General features: G+C 41.9%; 1 protein-coding gene across 2 annotated transcripts in view; it reads left to right on the plus strand.

Annotated features, from left to right (window-relative positions):
• PLS1 (plastin 1) overlaps nt 1-20,115 on the plus strand; it is a 102,135-nt gene that overhangs the window by 17,452 nt on the left and 64,568 nt on the right. The window contains exon 1 of one of the 2 annotated variants that reach the window (XM_037040254.1): nt 11,281-11,433. The exons of the other annotated variant lie outside the window; for it this stretch is intronic. The gene's annotated coding sequence lies outside the window, so the exon portion shown is untranslated. Of the gene's footprint in view, nt 1-11,280; nt 11,434-20,115 lie in introns of those variants that run through there. 2 annotated transcript variants of the gene reach the window in all.

Below are 20,115 nucleotides of genomic sequence, written 5' to 3' on the forward strand. Positions count from 1 at the left end.
TAAGCCTCTCCTCATTTTTTTGAATTCTTGTTTCTTCATTCTGTTCTGGTTGGATGTTTCTTTTTTCCTTCTGGTCCAAACCATTGATTTGAGTCCCAGTTTTCTTCCCATCACTCTTGGTTCCCTGTACATTTTCCTTTATTTCACTTAGCATAGCCTTCATTTTTTAAATCTATTTTGCGACCAAATTCAGCCAATTCTGTGACCATCCTGATCACCAGTGCTTTGAATTGTACATCTGATAGGTTGGCTACATCTTTGTCACTTAGTTGTATTTTTTCTGGAGCTTTGATATGTTCTTTCATTTGGGCCTTTTTTGGGGGGCGGGTCTGGAAGCGCCTGTTATGTAGTGAGCGGCAGAGCCTTAGGTGTTCACCAGGGCGGGGCAACTCAGTTGCTGGGTTGTGACACTGTACATGGGGCAGGGGTCTGAGAGGCAACAATGGCACTTGCTCCACTCTGCTGGATTTCAATCCCTTCCACTCCTTCCCCCAAGCAAACTGGGCCCTTTTGGTGCTGATTCCCTTGTGGGTGGGCTGTGTACACCCTAGAACCCTGTGGGTCTCTCCAACAAACTCTCCTGTGAGGCTGGGCATTTCTCCTGGCACCTCAGCGCCACCCCCCCCCCCCAGGTGTTTTCAATCAGTGGTTTGAGGCTTTATTTCCCTGCACTGGGACCCTGGGTTGTGCAGTTTGTCCTGCTCCCCAGTTGTTTCTCCCAGTTTATCTGTGTGCGATTGCAGGACCACCCAGTCCACAATCCCCCGCCTTGCCAGGTCTGCCAGCCGCCACTTTGCCATGAGTCCTCTGCCCAGCTGCCTGTCTCCGCCCCTCCTACCGGTTTGGGTGAATATGTCTTCTTTAACTCCTTGGTTGTTGGACTTCCATACAGTTCAGTTTTCTGTCATTCCTGGTTGTTTTTTGTTTTCAAATTGTTGTTGTCCTTCTTTTGGTTGTGCAGGAAGGCACAGTGTGTCTATGCCTCCATCTTGGCCAGAAGTCCAGAAAATTATTTTTGATAAAAAGCATTCAGGTAATTGAAAAAGGAAACATATAGGAAGTAAGTGTTTTAGTAGTTTTTGCTGTTTAATTTTAACCTGTCCATGAGCAAAGATAATCAATTTAGACTAACTTGGGAATAAATGTAGTGTGCTAGGTAGGCTTTTCCTCTTTTCTGAGCTTCCTGAGTTAACACTGAGAAACAGGGCAGGGCTGGATTTACAATGGAGTGATGCATCCTGTTCAGCTCAGGAATCATAATACAGATAATTTGTGTATAGACTTTATAGAATATTCTGTTGTGTATGGCACATTATGGGAAAACACTTTGTGATCTGCAAGTTGTATTCCAAAGGAATCTCTGTTGGTTGTTTCAGTGGCCATTTCACTACGGACCTAGCCTTAACCCAAGTTTCCTGGTTCCTCCAGTTTGACCAGAAAAGATTAGATCTTTTTTTTCTTAATATATTTTACTGATTATGCTATTACAGTTGTCCCATCCCCTCCCCTGTTTTTCCCCTCTGTCCTGCACCCCTCTGCCACCAGCATCCCCTCCTTTAGTTTACGTCCATGGGTCATATGTATAAGTTCTTTGGCTTCTACATTTGCTATACTACTCTTAACCTCCCCTGTCTGTTTTGTAGGCCATTTATGCTTCTTATTCCCTGTATCTTTTCCCCCATTCTCCCCCTTCCCCCCTCCCACTGATAACCCTCCATGTGATCTCCATTTCTGTGATTCTGTTCCTGTTCTATTAGTTTGCTTAGTTTGTTTTTGTTTTTATAGGTTTGGTTGTTGATAGTTATAATTTTGTTGTCATTTTACTGTTCCTATTTTTAATCATCTTCTTTTTCTTCTATCTTAAGTGAATTCACCTGTGAAAGATTTCTAGCTGACTCTTTACATTTCCCTAATTTCCTTTTGAGCCTGTTTTATGTTGAACCAGTAGGAAAGGGACCACAGAATCCATTCTTGTCCTAGAAAGTCTCTGAGAAGAAAGACAATCAAATGTGATATTTTATTTTCCCATTGAAGTGCCAACCTCCTTGGAAAGAAAGAAATGGGAGAAGAATTTTGAAAATCAAGTATGTACCTTGACACTGACTGACTAATCTAATCTTATGGGCAAACATTCGGAATCTGAAAGCTAACCCTGAGGGTGCCTCTCTGGAACCAGTCTCCGTCCGTGATACTGCAGCCCTTCGTGGGGCATAGCAGCACTTTCGGCCAGCTCACTGTACACGCCAACAACAGCTGATATGAGACAAGAATGGATCTTTGTACACTTATATTGCACAGTGCTCATTTCTTAATTCGTTAATAATTCTTAAACTTTTCCTGAGATCTAGTTTATTGCTAAGTGAAAAGGGCTATTAGGTGATAGGGGCTTTCTACAAACAATAAGCTTTTATTTGCTTGATATGTAATTTAAAATAATTAAATGTGCCATAAAATTCTGTATTTGGTAACTTTGGATAATGGAATTTTTGTCCTGTAGCAACAGAAGACCTGGTTATTTTTTTTCTTTTATGAGTCCTGATCTTTTAAGGAACCAGAAATGTTGAAAAGAAAATTGGCTTTTTGTACTGAGTACCTTTACCCTCTCTCCCCTCATTCACCAGGAGTCTGGGCCACTTTGGGGTAAACACTTGCCCATTGGTTCATGATTCCTACAATTATGGCTTCATGACTGAAAATGGAAGCGGCAGCCAGCTGCAGAGAAAATATGTATGTTTCTTTCCACTGCACAACCCTGTAATTAGAGTTCAGGGATATCTCGGGAAATTCACAGTGGCAGGAAGTGAAGCTTATGCGCGCCTCCCTGACTCCGTTGGTTCACGGGCGCTCTGTGGACGACAGGCTGTGGGAAGGTGAGGATGGCAGTGCTTCATAAGGATTGGGGCAACTCGCTTACACCTTATCTAAAGGGCAGGACTGTCCCGGCTTAGCCTGGTGTTAGCCTGTGGAAATGTGGGTTCAGTATTGCCAGACCTTCTGATTTTCAAAGGTAAAATAGAGATGTGAATTCTGTGTTACCTGGTAATTTCCTAATTATTATATGTTAGCTCCAAAATTAAAAAAAAAAACAACAGTGAGCCACACAGGGCATGTGTTTAGGCAGGGTTTGATCCCGTTTGTCCCTTTGGCAGTCGGCAGAGCCTCTTGGTTCACTGAGAAGTTACAGGAGCCCTGAGGTGGGGGCCCAGGAGCATGGAGGTACAGAATGCAAGACCCTGTGTGGGTTTTACTCTCTTTTCTGGTTTGGCTAATAAGACTGTGTCTTAATTTTGCTGCTCTTCTTACAGAAAACCTTTTGCTATCCGGATTAACCTCCTGGAGAGAGAGGGCCTGGGGATAGTGAACCCCGCAGTGGTGGTGGGGGGCTCCAGGAGCTGAGTGGGGCTGCACACAGGGGAAACTGGCTCCACTGCAGGGTGTGGAGCTGGGGTGTCATCCGAGACCCATCTAAAGCATCTTATAGCAGGGTGTCCAACCCACACGGGCCGCATGTGGCCTAGGCTGTCTATGAATTTGGCCCAACACAAGATCAAAAATTTACTTAAAACCTTTTTTTTTTTTTTTGCTCATCAGTTGTTGTTAGTGTTTGTATGTTTAATGTGTGGCCCAAGACAACTCTTCTTCTTCCAGTGTGGCCCAGAGACACCAGAGGTTGGACATCCCAGACAGGATGTGGGTGGGTGGGCAGAATGTGGCACCGAAGCAGAGCTGCCAGACCCGAGGATGGCTAGCAGGGTAGGAGGAACGTCCCTGGGGTGCCTGAGCTCTGGGGAACAGCTGGAGGGCTTGGCTTTGCTGTGGGTGGGGAGGGAGCTGTTGAGTCAGCCAGCCGCATTGCAGTGGTTGATGATTAACTCAGAGGAATCATCTAGGCAGCAGTTCCTGAAGGCCCCAGATCACATTCTCTCCGGTTACATGGCTTGGAGGACTTACACGGCTTACACGGCTTACACGGCTCTAAGGAGCAGGAATATCATTCAGTACACACAGCTGATGACATCTGGTTTCAGCACTGCGGCTTAGACCAGACTGGGGTCATAGTACTTCCAGAATGAGGTCACACCTTTGGAGTTTATTGTCCTATTTTCCTGTCATCCCCACAACCATTGTGCTGTGTGCCCTTGGGTTCAAGGGGCTGATGTTTCATTCTGTTCTTCTCTTTATTATCTGAACTGATTAAGAAACACAGGCCTTTCAGATAGAGTTCAAAATAATGACTTTACTCCTGGTACAGCTGAATTGTACTCCTGGTACTCCTGGATTGCAGGTTGGGACTGTGTGGTGAAATGGTCTTCCTCACACCTTTTCTCCCAGAATTTTAGCTCTACGCATCCCATCCCAGGCTTACCTGCTGGACAGTTGCTTCTGGGTTGTTTACCATATGGAAGAAGGGGAGAGCTCTTGTGTTCTGAAGACAAGTTATTGCTAAAGAGGGAAGAGGGAAGCCATGTGAGGGCAATGACCTTGAACACTTCAGCCCCATTCAGTAAAGCAGTGGTTCTCAAAGCTTGGTCCCCAGGCAAGCCCTGTCAGTGTTACTTTATAGCATTGGCAGAAACGCAGCCCTGGTTGGTGTGGCTCAGTGGATGGAGTGCTGTACTGTGAACCCGAGGGTTGCTGGTTCTATTTCCAGTCAGGGCACCTGCCTGGGTTACGGGCCAGGTCCTTAGTAGGGGACGTGCAAGAGGCAGCCACACATTGATGTTTCTCTCCCTCTCTTTCTCCCTCTCTTCACTTCTCCCTAAAAATAAATAAATAATGTTTAAAAAAAGAATAAAAACTTGTTAGAAGTGCAGATTTGATTTGTGATCTCCACCCCAGACCTAGAAGTCTCATGTTTAACGAGTCCTTTCTGTGATTCTGTTGTGGTGAGAGGTTAAGGGTCACTGCAGCACAGGAGTGAGGTTCAGTGGACCCAAGACACGTACCCTCTTCCTGTGAGATGAATCCGTGCCTCTCCTTTGGGGGAGAGAGAAGAAGGAGCGTAGAGAGAGGCCAGGATCACCGCTTTCACAATAGGCCTTTAGAGAAACAGAAAGCCGGGAGAGTGGGTTTCCACCGACAGCTAACCTTGCCCTCCCTAGAGAACTGTAGTCTGAGGACCAGTGGGCGCAGACATAAAGACTTTCTTCAGATGCCCTTTTTCTTGTCTGCGAGTGTTTCCTGCCTTTTCTGTGAAGCGTGAACTCGAGAAGAAGGACTGATGAAGGAATAAAGACAAGCAGAGACAGGAAAACATTAAAGGACAAAGAGAAAGTGATGAAGTCAGTATTGTTTCTTCCAACATCATCCTTTGCAATTGATCGTTTATTTTGTGTTGTACTAATTAAAAATGTAGCCTCCAATTTATTTATCTAGTTGGGACCCAACTGCTGGCCGTTCGACAGTGACAGTGTCATCGGCCATCAGCGTGGACTCAGCCACACTGATGTTTGCTTCCTGTTTATGTCCATTCGTTTTCACGCGATTGAACCCTGTGTTGTTTAGGGACATGGTTGTTTATGTCCTTCGTGTTTACTTGACAGAGGAGATTGGTTAATCGTGCTCTGTAGGCTGGAGCATGTTAGGTCTCACTTTCAGCAGTTTTCAGATTAGAATGGAGGCCTGGCTAGTCACTGAAATACTCGGTGATTATTGTCTCAACAGTCCATTCAGTTGGCATTTAATGTTCTAAGGTGAAAATAGAGGTACATTTCCCAACCCTTTTAGAGGCATGGTGTAAAATTATGCCTCTTGGTGTATGTACAACCTCGAAGAGATAGGAATGTTATGGTTCCCTTCATTTACTTTGCGTTGTAACACAGTGTCGTGTAAACATACTCAATACCATGCAGTCTGGAGTGGAGGCTTGTTTCTATTAAATATTTAATCTTTTCAGATACTCTATAGGAATGAAAAATGCTACAGAATTCTAACTACTTCTGCTTATAAATATTTTGCTCTGACTTCATCCAAAAATGGGATTATAGTGGTGTTAAGAGTCACAGTAACTGACCAGTTACTTTCTTTCAACAACTGCTGAATCTGTGATAACAACCCTATGGGCAGGTAGGTCTTGTCGTTCCCTTTATACAGATGAGGAAAACTGAGGTACAGAGAACTTAAGTGACTTGCCCCAAACACTCCATTATTAAGAGACAGGAGGAGAATCAAATCCACATCTGTTTGTATCAGAACTACCCTTAACCATCTAGTCTGTTCTGTGGGCTACCTGTTAGGCTAACTCCTGACAAGAATTGCATTTTGGGCCATGGTCAGAATAGTCAGAATAGAACGTGGTCAGGTGGTTGGTGGGAGAAGTGGGCAATGCTTTCAGCAGTGTTGGTCAGTCAGCAGGGGACAAAATTTTGATCCTAATTAGATTCCTGGGCCTCACCCTAAAACTTCTGAGTGACAGTCCTTGGGGATGAGGCCCAGAAATCTACATTTAAAGTAAGCCCCACGGGGCGATTTTAACACTACTAATGAGAACCACTGCACCTAATTGCAGTGGCATTTAATGGGTAACATGTAATGTCAATCGTAGCAATCTCTGGGCTCTGGTCTGTAAGGCGGGGTTAAGACAGGGAGGCGTCCCTGCTCATTACTGTTGGGAGAATCTTGAATATTTTAGTTTTTGTATATTTGAAGCTGCTAAGCCAAATATCTGACTAACTTCCAATTTGTGTGTATAACCAATTGGGGAGAAATTTCAGGAGAGCTGTAAAGCTAATATTGGCCCCTCCTCACCCTCTCTTTCTCTCAAATGATAGCTTTTCTCCCTGTGGGCACTGTGAGGCCAAGGTGATAAGAACATCCTGCCCTGAAAAAAACTGTTTGAGCCTATATTAGTTTTCTATTGATCCCGTAACAAAATGCCACAAATTTAGTGACTGAAAAAGCACATTTGTTATCTGACAGTTCCATAGGTCAGAAGTCCAGCACGTGCTCACGTGCTCCCCGGGCTGAAATCAAGCTGCTGGCCCGGCTGCGTTCCTCTCTGCAGGCCCAGAGTGGGATCGCTTTCACGGCTCGTTTGGCTTGTTGGCAGAATTCAGTTCCTTGAGGTGGTCGGCCTGAGGTTACTGCATTCTTACTGGATGTGAACTGGAGGCCATTCCCAGCCTCTGGAGTCCACCTGCATTTCTTGGCTCATGGCCTCGTTCCTCTGTCTTCACAGTCAGCACACCTTGGATCTCTCCTCGTTTTATTTCATCTCAGCCAGCAGGGAAAGGTTCTTTGCTCTTTGACCCTCGTGATTAGATTGGGCCTGTCTAGATGTCCTATGATAATTTGACCATTCCAAGGTCCTTACCCTTAATCACATCTGCAAAGTCCCTTTTGCCATGTAAGGTAACATATTCACTGGTTCTGGGGATTAGGATTTGGGGCACATTTGAGGGGGACTGTTCTGCCTGCCACAGATACATTGCCAGCCTCTGATGACAGATAAGACAGCAGTGGTTAATGGTGCTGGTGAGGCTCCAGGCACTAATGTTGGTGTGTATGAGAAAATGTGACTTAAGTGGGTATTTTTCTAAATTGAAATCATCTCAGGGTCAGATCCCCAAACAAGTAGTTTTAGAAAGAATGTGTCAGGGTTTTTGTATGTGGGTATGTCAAGCACAACTTCAGCAACACTTATCTCTGTGTATCTCAAAGGGAGGTAACTCACCTTGTGCCTACTTCTCTGGTCATTTAGATTCGGAATAAGATTATTATGGTGTGACATAGGCACACTTATTCAGCCAGGATATTTGTTCTCAGTTCCTCATTGCATCCCCTGTGCTCTCATGCTTATGCAGTTTTGTTCATGCACTTCAGCTGCCAAGTCTGCCCTTTAAAAGAGAGAAATTTTTATACCCATTTATCTGTAATAATACATATTAATGACACATTTTGATACCTACTTATTCTAGGCAATATTTTCCAAGGTGCTAAAGTATGGGATGTGCTCACTTTTACTAGGAGCTGAATTGAGGTGATGAAAAAATCCATAACATCTGATAGTCTTTCAAAGGTTATTTTTGAGTTTTTCTCTATGATGTTGTCCTCCCTAAATTTGTAGATCAGGGAGTCAAACTCATTTTCACCAGGGGTCACATCAATGTCATGGTTGCCATCAAAGGGCCGAATGTAATTTAGGACTATAAATGCAACTACCCCTTAACTAGGGGCAAGGAGCTCTGCATTCAGCCCTTTGAAGGCAACCTGGAGGCTGATGTGGCCCCCGGTGAAAACAAGTTTGACACCCCTGCTGTGTAGCCTTAAAGAAACCCCTGCAGCGTCTTGGACATGATAGGTGCTCAGGATTGCCTATTGAATTGATACACCCAAACTCTGCAAGGTGTGTGTATTTATTGTTTCCTCACAATGTTGTTGAAAGAAGAACATTGCTAAGAATGTTTAATGTAAAGTGACTAAAACTGGGACTTCAAAGATGAAGTTTCCATTCATCTTTGACTGAATATGTTCATTCATGTCCTGTCAGGCAAAAGAGTGGATTTTTTTTTTGTTTTTGTGTCTTGAATTGATGTATAGTATACAAGCAGAAAAATGTACAAATCATAAGTGTACAACCTGATGAATTTTTACAAAGTCAACCCCTGTACCAGTAAGCTGTATTATTACCAGAACCCCAGAAACCTCCTTGCTTCCTTCCAAGGGCCTCCACTCTCTTGGGTAACTGCTACTCTCTTGGGTAACTGCTACCCTCATGTTTTAGAAGGTTGAGAAATGGGTAGAAACTGTCTTTAAGATACAAAAAAAGTTATTTAAATATTGTAGAAATACTCCTTAAAACAAACCTCCAAATAAGCGTATGTGGGTTTAGAGATTTAAAGGATGTGGCTCCTGCCCTGAGGGTACAGACATGGAAAAGTAAATTCTCTTCCAGATGTTCTGTTTTATCAAGTAGTTGGAGTTACAGGAACAACTTTGAGTATGAATATTAGTTTTCAGTGTTTATTGAGTAATTGCAATGGCTCGAACAATACTTTTGCCTTCACAAACTGTGAAAACTGCACCATGCACTTGGCCCTGGTCAATGACTCGGCACCACAACATTTTCTGCCCAGTTGTTATTGAGATCAAATCGGTATATTTTCCCTGAATTTTGGTTGAGTTTCCCTGAATTTTGGTTGTAGGCACTCAACAAAAAACAAAACAAAACAAAACTATTGTCCACAAAGGTAGCAGCCACCGTGCTGTGCATTTTAACTATCTGCCACACTTCCTAACTGTGGAAAGTGAAGTTGCTTGTAACAAAATGAAGTGGATAGACTGTTAGAGAAGTTGGATTCAGGACTGCAAGTTCCCTTATTTCCCACGCGTTTTCTGTGTTCCGGAATCACATTGTTTCCAAGGGGGAACATTGGAAATGCCTTACCTACCAACATGAATACTTATTAAATAAATCATGGTATAGTCATAATATGGGCTGTTATGAAACATGACAGGCATGCTTCCAAAAAGTGTCTAATGACATGGGTAACACTTAATAAAGTTACCTAAAACTGCACAGGGTGGGCAAAGTAGGTCTACGGTTATAAGAATGTGAAGGACAGTTTATTCTTGTATTATTATTTATTAAGTTATTATTTTCCATATGAACAATTGTAAACCTACTTTGGCCCCAACCTCTGTGTCTTTACGCACATGTGCACAGAAGAGAGACCGGAAACTCATCACATACAGGCACTGGTTGTTTGTGCATGGTGTGCTTCAGCTCAATTTAAATTTTCTTATTTTCTAAATGTTTTCACTTTATAGCTTACTTTTTAAAAAAATCAGAAAATAACCAGACTGGATCCATTTTCTAAAAGGTTGCATTGGGCACATAATAGACTTCTCCTGCAAAGTGAAGGTAAGTTATTGAGGTAAATCTGACCTCGTGACTTCATGCTTTAGTTGGAAGTCAGCAGAATTTCTCACCACAGCAGCAGGGTGGCAAACATCCATAAATGGTCTTCCTTGAAATAACGGGGTTTTTGATGCAAGAAACATAATTGCTCCCTTCATCCAGCTATCCATGTAGGAACCCCCGAAGACAACACCATTTGTGCCCCCCAAATGGTACTTGGAGTCTCTGTTGCCTCAGGCCCAATGAAGAGAGCCTAGTGTTGCAGAGGTAACCTGGGCTGCACCGCCTGGGCAGAATGTTTCCTTATATTGGTGCAGAATTTGTCTCTTGGTATTTCTGTTTTACTAGTCCTAGTTCTACCGTTCAGTTGCCACATGGAGCAACAAACAGTAAGCCTTTTTTAATACAGGTACCTTCTAAATATTAAATGCATGTGTGTGTGCTTTTAACAATCACTGAGGTAAAATTTAGGTATAATAGACAGTACCCATTGAAATTGAACTACTCAGTAATTTTTGGTAGATTATACACCCACGATATCATCACCACAATGCAGATGCAAAACGTTTTTATCATCCCCCGAGTCTCTTCAGGTCCCCTTGCAGTCGATTCTTCCCTGTAGCCATTGCTCTCCTTTCTCTCACCATGCATTATTTGCGTCTTCCAGAAGTTCAAGTCAATGGAATTATACAGTATGTACTTTCATTTTTAAACTGGCTTATAACATACAAACCCTTGACTTTGTCTTTCACTTTGTGACACAATTTTTAACAGCCATTCTTTACTTTGATGAAGCTATCAGGAATGGTGTTTCAGACTTCCTCTTCTGAGAATTAACCATTCTGTGAAAATAGATGATAGATTTTACAAGTGGGCTTGTTCTTGCCTCACTTAAAGAGTAGAATGGGACTCTACCCCCTGAGGTATACTTCCTTGCTTTCACACTATGTAATTCTATGTTTCTAGTTACCATTCAAAGGTAATTTTGTATATTTGCTTGAATTTAGTCCAATGACTGTAAAAAGAATCAGTAGGGTATAGTTGTGTGTGTTTTTTTAATGTTTAACACAGTTTTCTGATTAGGAATCTCAATATGTACTTAAATGCTAAATGATTTTTCACCTGGTGAAAAGCAAATTGCTATTTCAAAATTAAAATAATAAAGGAATATTTGTAAAAATATAAGACCTCACAGGGCAGTCCCTTCTCTTAGGAAGAAGACCTGATTTAGTAGAATTTAAAAGGTAATGTGAATATCCTGATAATATTTCAGGCACAGTCATAATCCAGCAGAAATGTTGATGGCGTCTACACTTTCCCTCTTTTTTTTATACTTTCTAGCCACACCCATGTTGTAAATTGGCCTTTCTACTTGAGACCAGGTTCTTTTAAGATTAAAATCTGTAGTAGTAGGCAGAACACTTCAGTGTGGAGTTGCTTGTTTTCTTTGGTCAAACGCTGAATTTGGGCAGAGGATTGTTTGAGAATACACGGTTTATAGAGCCTGCTTTTACGTCTTCTGGATTTGTTTCCTCGGGCCTTCAAATCTCAGGCGGTAAGAGCAACAGGAGCAGGTATGCAGAGTTTGTTAACAGCAGTGAGCTAGTCTCGGACTCCAGAGCTGCTTTTTTAATGATGGTTAGACTGAGAGAAACACCTTCATGGGTTTTTCATTCGTGTGTTTGTTTGTTTGTTTGTTTGTTATCTAGGACGTTTCTAGCTTTTGGGATTGGACTTTGCCTAATCAATGCAAACAGTAACCATGGTGTAAGGAACACACAATTTTTCATTTTTTCTTAGTTTTTCTGTTTTAAAAAGAATTCTCTCATTTTTAAAAAGTTCTCTCTAGTTTTTCTGTTTTCTGTATTCCTTAAGTAATACTTGTTAGGTGAAAAAGGACTGTTTGGTTTATTCAGGGTTGGATTAAAAAATTTAGATTGGTAGTTTTTGATTTGGCTTTCATTTTCCCTTCAGGGATATGTATAAAGACTTAGGAAAGGCTGAAGTGACTGTGTAGGGCACCTTCTGTGCCATCCGGGATGTATCTGTATTACTGCTTCAAAGCCTGATCCTTTCGGTCTGATGTAACAGCTCTTCCGGTCTATGGTGTAATCATGGATAAGCAAAACTCCTCTTTTTTTTCTAAAGGAAACCACTGATACATGAACGAAATGGCAGTGGAATGTTGCCAGTCCAAGGGATGTGGGAAGATTATATGCCAGCATCTGAAGTTTGAAGAAAATGTCTTAGTTGAAATAAGTTGTCTGCCTTTACTTTTGCTCTTCTACATTTTTAAGTAACAAAATGTATTTGGAGATAGTGCTCTTGTTTCAAAGCTTTTCTTCCCTGTTTTACTAAAGACTTTCTTAAACAGTTGCCTTATAAATAGTGTACAGATAAGCATGTTCCCTTTCACTTTGAGCACTTTTAATGGTTTCTGAAGTTGACTGAGAATTATGTGTCTTCACCCTGGGAGCTGCAGACATCTTACTTTAGCTCTTTTCTTAGTAAAGCAGAAAATGAGCAGTTCCCAGCCTGGGTAAAGCTGAGACCGTCTTAAATGATGCATGTCGAGGAAACCTGGTTACTGATACTGCTAGCAATTTGCATAGGTCTTAGTGCCAAAGAATTAAATACTCCTGAGTTTTCTTAAAACAGGCCAGCTTTTTAAAAGTTAAGTATGTTCCCTTTTGCAGTGACCTGAGCTCTCAAACCTAAGTAGAAAGTTAGGACTTAACCTACTCAGGTTGGTGAAGCAGTCAGCCACTTAAATTTATTTATATAGTGGCTGTGTGGCTCTTAGAGACACAGCACATTGTGACTAGTTAACTCTGGAATGTGAATGCCTTGGACAAATGTCACACAGTTCTTTTAAAACAACAACAACACACATCCTTTACGACTTTCTTAGGAACCAGCATTCCCTTCCCTGTATTGTGTCTGGAATCCAACAAAAGCTGTGCCTTGCGCCAGTCCTTTCGTAATGAACCTGCCAAAATGCTAAATTGTGTTCTTGCAGAGGAGGGGGGATAGCATTCCTTTATGCTCCCCAGTTTAGATCAGCTTACTAGCCAACAAGCATGATATTTGATTACCCTTATTATGTTACTTTGCACAGCTACAAATGTTACTAATGGTGTGGCCTTTTGTAGCCATTCAAAAAGTCCATGTTCATGTGGACTGAGTCAGTTCTGTAAAAGACCCTGTTGCTGAGGCCCCAGCTCTAAGAGCCTGCGGAGGAAAGAGCAGCCCCAGGGGTTAGGTGTGCACTGGAAGCATCTCGAACTCCTTGCTTTTTCTTCTTCTAAGTGCTGACTTTAATCTCTAATGCTCAGTGTGTCTGGTTTGAATTGCTTTTAGAATTCTAAAGGTTTATTGACCTTTCTGACCTCGTCCTCCTATTGGAATTGAGGGTTTTAGGGTTCTTTCACTCTCTTTTCTTCCAACTGTTTCCAACCCAGTTCTCAGTCTTGCAGGGTAAAAGCGATGCTATTTTTTAACCACCAAAAATGTGCTGTTAGTTAGATGGATTTTATAATATCCTTAACTACTATATCATGGGACAATGTATACACAGGGCAGTGTTTACTGTCAATGACGGTGTAACACTGTAATTTGATAGTCTTGGTAATTTTGAATTTTATGTCCAACTTGTGGTCACATTTACCCCTATTTTATTTTCTAATGGAGCTGCTGAAGACTCACACTAGGCTCTGCCATTTTCTTAGGCTTGCAATATAGTTTCAGTACCCTGTTTCTTGCAGGCATCTTTTAAAGCTATTTGGCCATTTGGTGAAGATAGGTTTGCTATCAACCCACTAATCTACCCCACCAGCTATACGTGTAAGCTGCAGGATGTCAAGTCCGGGAAGTGACCAAAGGAGTGACGGCCCACTATGCCGCCTCTGCTTTGTGGCCTGTCCTCTCCTCTCCTGGAGTATCACTTGAACTATTTGTGACGTGGGATCCTTTGTCAAAAGGACTAAGTTAGGATGCTAGTGAAAATACATACATCAGCTACTTATAGATCTAGTTTCATTCCCTAATATTTCCTACTAGTTACTTCTGCACTCGGAGAGACCATTGTTGGTGACTGTATTGTTTTCTGAGTACATGAGGTATGGGCTCACACAGATGTGGCCTCAGTTTCCTCATCTGTAATAAAGGGGATTGGACTAGATGAGTTTTAAGGTTCTTATCTGGATTTTTACCCCATTTAGTTTTTTTTTTTAAATCTATACCTCGGGACATATTTTTATGGCTTTTAGAGAAAGAGGAAGGGAGAGAGAAAAATACCCATGTGACAGAGAAATATTGATCTGGTGTCTCCCCTATGCGTCTGGACCTGTCATCCAACCCACAACCTAGGCAGGTGTGTGCCCTGACTGTGAATTGAATCTGCAACGTTTCGGTTCCAGGTCAACGCTCCAACCAACTGAGCCACTAGGCCAGGACTGGTGCTTAGCTTTACGTCAGCAGTTCTCGGTGGTTAACTGATTACTTTCCACTGAAAAGTTGAAGATTGATGTGGAGAACATGGTCTCCAAGAAATTATTTTTAAATGTTTTCTTCCCAAGGGAACTTTTGGAAAAACTGGGGCTGGAATTTATAACCTGGAGCATATAGACCTCCGGAAAGTCCATGGGGGGCTTTAGGGTTGGGTGTGCATCCGCAAACTCCCTAAAATCACATGTAAAATTCAGATCTGGTGCATTTTTCTGGGTGGATGGCTTGTAGCTTTTTATCAAAAAGGCTAACTAAACATTGAAAGACTTTCAGAATCAATGCCATATGGGAAGTATAGGCATTTCAGATATAACCTATTTATCTAAATTTGTTTGCTTTCTAACCTGATTTTCATATTTGTATGTTTTCATCTCTATAGCATTTATTATGAAAATCAGTATTATTAGTAATGCTTAGTAGTATACCCTTGAAAACCCCCTGCTTTATTCCTACTGGCTTATGTACTCATGGCATTGTCTTGCTTCTGAATGATAGTTCTTATTGAATGTAATAAGTAAATAAATAACATTTTACTTATTAAAAAAGGAAGAATTTGGGGTTAGATTTGAGAAAGTTAAAAACCTTGTGGAAAATTGTTTTGGAAACCTCAAGTCATCTAATTTCACCATGTACATGAAAAAGGCTCAAATCTCTTCCTTAAATATCCTGCGGAAAGATGATTCCTTGGTTGCCTTGACAACGTATTTCATGTCTTCATTGCTCTTGCACATTCAAGAGTCAGTGTGGTTGATGGAGAAGAACATGGAACACTAGATCTCAGGTACCCTGAAAGTAGTACCAGCTTTGGTATTCACCGGTGGGTGACCTAGGCTTTGTAGGTCAACTAACGTCTTGGAGTCTGTTTCTTCATATGTCAACTGGCAATAAAATAATATGAGGAAATATAATGCTATTATAATATAAAATATATATTTTCAGTTCTTTTTTTAATCCTCACCTGAGGATGTAATTTTTTATTGCTTTTAAGAGGGGAAGGGAGGGAGGAGAGACAGAGAGAGAAACATGGATGTGAGAGAGAATCATCTATCAGTTGCCTCCCATTCACTCCCTGACCAGGGATGGAACCCACAACCTAGATACGCGCCCAACTGGGAACCAAACCTGCAACCTTTTGGTGTGTGGGAGCGACACTTCAGTCCATTGAGCAACCTGGCCAGGGCTATATTCTCAGTTCTGCTTAACTCACTGAATTGATGTGAGTCAAATGTGGTAAAATAGGTGACGTGCTTTATAAATCAGAAAGCACGTAAGTGTGGAACTTACTTCCCTGAATAGGGGCATGTGTTCCTTGCAATAATAGTACAGTAGCCTTCCTTAGTGTTTGGTTTGGGGCCACCATGAAGAATCAGTTTCAAACTTATTTTTTGTTTCCCAAACTTCAGGCCAGTACTGTTAACTAAGAATAAAATCTCTAGTGAATTTGTCTTGAGACACTTACAGGAACTGAATAAACAGACTTAAAGGAAAAAATGATCACATCGAAACATACACAAAACATTGTATCAGCCAGTTAATATTATTTTCAAGATTCTGAAATTCACTAAAGCAACATTTTTGAAGATGGCAAAAGTTGGGCAGGGTCAGACTAATTCTAAAGCTGAATAGTTAAATACCGAGGTGGCGGGTGCAGAGCGCCCTCTGGGCCTGACCCTGCAGTGGAAACATGGCCGTGGCTCTGTCGTGTGCGTTATGTGGCTCCAGTCCTTACTGGCGGCGTGGTACCGGCACATTACTGCTTAACCTTAGTGAGCTCGAGTTTCGTTATCGGTAACAATAGATTCAACCACCACAATTAGGGGTTGTTTTAAGAATTAAAAATAATTTGTATAAAGTGCTTGGCACATGGAGTCACGTCAACTGTATGTAAATTGTTAGATTCACAAACTGTTAATTTCGTATTTGTGCACTTCTGTGTCTAAGCTGGTTGGCTGTGGGTAGCCCCTGTTAATTATTTAGCCTTTCATTCCAGGTACTTTTTTATTTAAGCCTAAAGACAAATTCCGACGCACATAAGCTTTCCTTTTATTCCCAGATTGAAATGTTAACTTAGGGAAGTTTCAGTGGAACCTCGGTTCTTGAATTTAGCTCGTTCTGGAAAACTGTTTGCGAAGTGATTTGTTTGAAAACCGAATCTCCTCTGTTGTCTGAGAGACGCGTGACGGGTCATACAGGTGTCAGTACGAAAGGGTGGGCGGGTAGAGAATCCAGACCCAGAGTTTTGTTAGACAGCAGAGACATTTCTTCCATGAACAATGTGGTCAAGAACCGAACTGTTCGAGAACCAAGTCATTCCAGAACCGAGGTGTGACTGTACTATATACTTTGCTTTAAAAATAAGCTTTCTGCTATATTTTCTTAAAACCAAATGAAAAGGATGGTGAAGTAAAATGCATTAGGAAAAGAAGTCCCATTGTGTGCTATTGCAGGATGTGCCCTGATGTAGTTTATTTTGCTTAAACTTTTCATCATAGTTTTAATTATAAAATAATGAAACATGAAAAAGAGTAGTGAGAACATAATGTATACTCATATTTTCTCTCTCATAGATTTTATGAAGTGTCAGCAGTTTGCTGATTATTTTATGTATCAACTCTCTATTTTCTGTCAGAACTGAGGCACTGGAGATTATGATTGAAGGCCTTCCCCTGTTGTAATCCCTTCCCTTGCCAGCGGTCCGGAAGTTGGCACGTGTTAATTGTTCTTCCCATCCAAATGTCTATATTTTCCACTAACATATGTCACTATATTTTCCATTAGTGGCATAGAGAGCGATTTTAATGCTTTAAAATTTTTACAGATGATATCTGCTCTATATTGTTCTCCTTTAACATATACTTCTAAGATTTTCTCATGTCAGTACAGGTATCTACCTCATTTTAACTGTTGTGGAAAGTTTCACTAAATGAATATTATAATTACCTAGTCTTTTGATAATGGACGTTCAGATTGTTTACAACTTTTTGATGCTGTCAGAGTCCTGTGCTTTTTACCGGTACTGGAATACAGGTGATTATGTGAACCACAGAGTAGATTCTGGTATTATTTATTTATTTATTATTGTATTTTCCATATGAACAACTGTAAACCTACTTTCACTTACTCCTGTATTTTTATAGGAGTTTCTCTGGTGGGATAAATTCCCAGAAGTGGAATTGAGGGTCAGAAAATATGCATATCTTCACCTCTTACAGTTGTGTGAGAGAAACATCAGTTGCCCACAGCTGGGGACCTGGCCTGCAGCCCAGGCACGTGCCCTGACTGGGAATCAAGGCAGCAGTCTTTCCATTTGCAGGCCGGGGCTCAACCCACTGAGCCACACCACCCAGAGCCTAAATATGGACACTAGTGATAGTGTGCCCTGTAGTACTAACAACAGCTGAGTTCTTACAAGGTCCCATGGGCTGAAATTGAAATAGTCCAGAAGAGTACCTCCCAGGTATTTCAGTAGTTCTTGATTTTTATGCTGAGCATGAAATACTTTCCAATTTTTAAACATAAAAAAATTTAAATGTACAGTTTTAACTTTGGCTTCCGGCCAGATGAATTTACTCTCCTGCCTGAAATAACCAAAAACCAAAAGACAAAAATGGACAAAATATATAAGATGGTTTTCACATTTTAAAAGACTGGAAGTCAGGCAACAAAGGACGGTGATCTCTGTGCGTCAGGAAATAAACAAGGTGAGCCCTCCGACTGCCTCATTTGCAGTCTTGAGAGAGATTTCTGGCTGCAGCTTAAGGAGGTGACCATGAGTAGAAAGCCTTCAGACCTGAGAATGTGGGGAGACAAAGCAGCTAAATTCACAGTGCATACTACCTGAAGAAAGAACCGCACAGGGAATTCCACCTATCTGCAGAGGGTGCTCCTCCAGTATTCAGCAGAATTCTGATCAGTGCATGTGTGTGAGGAAACTACATGGAGCCTGGGAAAGAACCACCTGAAAGGTTTAAAAAGAACAGTGCTTGGCACTCATACCATCAGCCAGACTAAATAAAAGGTAGTAATCTGTAGGCTATTGGGTAGAGTACTCAGAATCATCCCGTAGTAATAGTGGGAATAATTAGCCCTTGGAGTGGGGTTTCTCAGTCACAGCACTCTAGAAATTTGGCTGGATAACTCTTTGTTGTAAGGAGATCTCTTGTGCATTGTAAGACATTCTGGCCTCAGTACAGTAGATGCCAGTGTGCCTCCTCGCTCGTCATAGCCAGAAATGTCTCTAGACATTGCCAGATGTCCTCCGGGGAGCATATAATCACCTCCTGTGGAGAACCAAAGCTGTAGACTAAATTCTGCTCTGGTTCTGCCTAACAAAACTTCAAAGCAAGACCTGAAAGATCAAAGTCTTTCCAAGTTACTTAACTGCATCTTAGGACAAAGATTAAGAATAGCTATAGGGTATTTTTACAGAAATAGGGAAAAAACTTCCAAAAATGGGCATGTAATGCCAAGGGATACCAAGTAGCTAAAACAATCTTCCAAGTAGCTAAAACAGTCTTGAGAAAAGGAAAAAGTTCAAGGCGCCACACTTATACAAAGCAACAGTAATCAGGTGGTGTGGTACTGACACATGGACCAGTGGAACAATGGGCAGTAGGCGGTAACAGGCCTCAGGGTGCCCAGCGCCTTTTGCTGAGTTGCTCCAGGTACCTGTGGCACCTGGCTCTGGTTCACAGCATGGCCTCTCCCAAATGTCTCTAGGCCTAGCACAGGCAGTTACCAACTGTGGATCACTTTGTAGCACCAACTACATTGCGCCCAGCAAGTCATAGGTAGTGGCCAACCGTGGCCTCCACAGGAACCCTTTCCAGGAGGCCCAGAAACAACACATACCTGGTCGCCAGCTTCAGGCCACAACTGAACACCACCCAATTAGTTCCACAAGGGGCACACCAAACAGTGGTGTAAGCAGGCACCAGGCCCCACGGAGGGGGGGGGGGGAATCCCACTCCATGGGATCAGCTCCTTCACGGCAGTTTCTACGCTGTGCTCATGGCCAGTCTTCACCGCCAGTCAGCCTGAGGCTCAGTCCCGCCCGCCTGATGTGCCAACAGCCATCAAGGCTCAACTATTGGGTTGGCCAAAAAACTCATTCAGTGTTTTATGTAAAATGAAAGACACATTTTTCATTTTTAGCAATAACTTTGTTGTTTTGGATGTTTTGAGAATGTCAGCCATCTTCCGCTATTGGCCTTCAGTGGGTAGCAGCCAGCAGTGCTGCTACACATCTTCCAATGTGTAAGACAGGCCCACAGCAAAGAATTATTTGACCAAAATGTCAGTAGTACCAAGAAACTTGGCAAACCACTTTTGACATATTAATCAGTCACCGGACCTTGTCATATACGGCGCAAATCTTTTTTTGGTGTTCCAGTTGCATTTTTACCTTTCTTGAAATAATAAAGCATGATATGCTGAATATGTTGTGTATCTTCTTCCATCTTCAATATTAAAATAGCTGCACAAAAATTGACCAATTTTGATTTTTTTAATGCCTGCCGACATGACAGCTGGCACAATGCAATCTAACAAAATTGTTTTGAATGCAACTAAAGACACTACTGGATCCATCATATGGGGGAAAAAAACAGACTTTTTCAACAACCCAGTAGAACAGGAGGTCACATGCAAACCACATAAAGGACACTCCAGGAGCACCCAGCTCTCAGGTGATCAGAGACTGTGCCACCAGGCCACACAGATCACCTACCACACAAGGCTACCCTACCAAG

Source organism: Sturnira hondurensis, unplaced genomic scaffold, assembly GCF_014824575.4.
Source record: "Sturnira hondurensis isolate 20B ecotype Veracruz unplaced genomic scaffold, ASM1482457v3 Scaffold0000396, whole genome shotgun sequence".
In the NCBI taxonomy this organism is placed as follows: Eukaryota; Metazoa; Chordata; class Mammalia; order Chiroptera; family Phyllostomidae; genus Sturnira; species Sturnira hondurensis.